Source organism: Nicotiana tabacum, chromosome 16, assembly GCF_000715075.1.
Source record: "Nicotiana tabacum cultivar K326 chromosome 16, ASM71507v2, whole genome shotgun sequence".
Lineage (NCBI taxonomy): Eukaryota > Viridiplantae > Streptophyta > Magnoliopsida > Solanales > Solanaceae > Nicotiana > Nicotiana tabacum.
This window is the reverse complement of record NC_134095.1, coordinates 115,135,396-115,137,793: the sequence shown is the minus strand read 5'-3', so window position 1 is coordinate 115,137,793 and position 2,398 is coordinate 115,135,396.

The window sequence follows — 2,398 nt, the reverse complement described above, 5'->3', positions numbered from 1 at the left end:
ACCTTATGTCTAAAATAAAATCAACTAGGGAGTGGAGACCCTATGTTGGAGAAGCAGACTAGGGAGTGGAGACCCATATGTTTGAAAAGCGACTAGAGAATGGAGACCCTATGTCTAAAATAAAATCAACTAGGGAGTGGAGACCATATGTTGGAAAAAAATGTAACTAGAGATTGGGGACCCTAGGCTATCATGTTTTTGAATTTTCTTCTTCTTTTATTTTTGTTTTAAGAAAATGAGTCAAAATGTAGGAAAGAATTCGGAGGAGACTTCCCTTTTGGATTGATTATTGCTTCAAAGCTGTTTCCAGCCATTGCGCAATTTCTCTTTGGTTGCACCTGCTTCTTGCAAGGTTGCTTTGGATTGCACCTGTTTCATGTTTTCAAATAAAGAACAATTGTTAGTTTGAAATGGTGGTTGGTTTTGTTGCCTTGATTGTTTCAATCACTTGATCTTTGCCTGGCTTCTTTGATTAGGATCTCAAATGCAACTGCTCGTTTACTGGGGACCGATTTCATTTCAGGCCCTAAGAACCTCTGGTTTTTCTAGATTTTGCCATGACGGTTGGTCGGTGGAACTCAACCTTTTCGACTTTATTTTGCCTTCGTAGTCCTTTCCCTTTTGACTTCCTTTCTTTTTTATTTTTTTTTCTCTCTTTTTTTTCTCTTATTTTTTTTTAAAAACAAATTTTGGAGCATTAGGGACTTTTGGCTCCTCAAACTTTGTCGCAACGGCTAGTCACGTGGGACTTAACTTTTTCCAACTTTATTTTGCCTTCGTAGGCCTTTCATTTCTGGCTTCTTTCTTCCAACTTTAAATTAAGATCATTTGGGTACCTTGGCTTTTCAAACTTTTGCCGAGATGGTTGACCACGTGAAACTCAACTTTTTCAGCTTCATTTGCCTTTATAGGCACTTCAATTTTATTTTCTCCTTCTAAGAGTTTTGATTTCGATGTATCGGCTGTCATGGCCAGTCGAGGCCGACTTACCCCTGACGAGGCTGGGTGCCTTTTGCATATTAGCTTGTATCAAATGTGAACCCTATAAATCAGTCTTACCATCCTTTATTTGTCTTAGTTTCAGAACAGAGTTAGACCTAATGGGATTCAAAGAAAACAAAAAATGGAATGGAGAATGGGTTTAAAACAAGAAGTGTCCCGTTCGGGGAAAGGAAAGAAGTACTTATCTGGAGTACATGCGGACTTCAATGAACATGACATGCCTTTTGGAATAGATGTCTGATCTGTGTAAACCGTCCGACTCTCATAAATTCATCACACCTTTTGCCTCAAAATCGAGAAACCTAGCTAGGACTTTGTCGATACCGATGGCTGTGAGAATCCTCTTTTCGATCAAGGGCGCCCTTTGCGGGTTTTCATGAGCTGACCTCTCTCATTTCTCTACTCACCATCGCCTTATAGTGCTCTTTGCAAGTTTTCACTAACAAGACTCTATCATTTTGATTTCTTTGCTTATTGTCGCCTTACGATGCCTGTGTGGGTTTTCACCAATAAGACTATCTCATTTTGACTGTATCGGATCTGAGTAACTGTATTCTTTGGTCCTTGAACATTCTCATCGATTGATCGGAAGGACTTGAACAAGGTTTGGGTAAAAAAGGATTTGGATTGAGTTACAACTTTGGAACCTTTTGGGGGGGGGGATCATCGCCGAACCATTATAACATCTGCCCCAGTTTCACTTTTTGGGGGGATTTGAATTTTTATTTTGGTGTGACTGAACCTCAGAGAGGCTGGCTACGTATCCTTTCAGAATCAAGTCGAACGTAGTTCAGGAAACTTTGTTTTTTGATTTTCTTTTATTTTTCTGTTTTGTTTTGTTTTCTCTTTCTTTTTCCTGTCCTTTTTCATTCATTTTCTTTGTTTTTTTCTTCCACCCTTTTTTCCCTCTCTTTTTATTATTATTTTTTCAAAACCTTTTTTGTAATAGCACTTTCAGGTTCCAAAGAGGGTAATCAAAGAAGAGTAACCGACTCAAAGGGTTTGCAAAGGGTTGATAGTGTTTGGGTAGCGAAAATGAAAGTCATCGTCATCCCAACCGGAGAATATTAATATTATATGGAGGATCAAACATAGTACCTTTTGGCTGCATTTGCATTGACAGTTGTTACAGGGACATTTCCTTCGATGTGTCCCAAGTACAATGCACTCTTTTAGCAATACTCTTGTTGCAATATACGGACCTTTCCAAACTGAAGCCAATTTTCCTTTAGTTGTTCCAACTCTTTGTTTTATTTCCTTTAACTTATCTTCATTGAAATTTGATTTTTGATTCATTATTTCGAAGTCTGATAGTGTTTTAGTATCTGGGTATGAAGTCCGAAAGCATGTCATGTTATTGAAATAGGCATTTAACAGAACTAAAAAGAGAATAAGG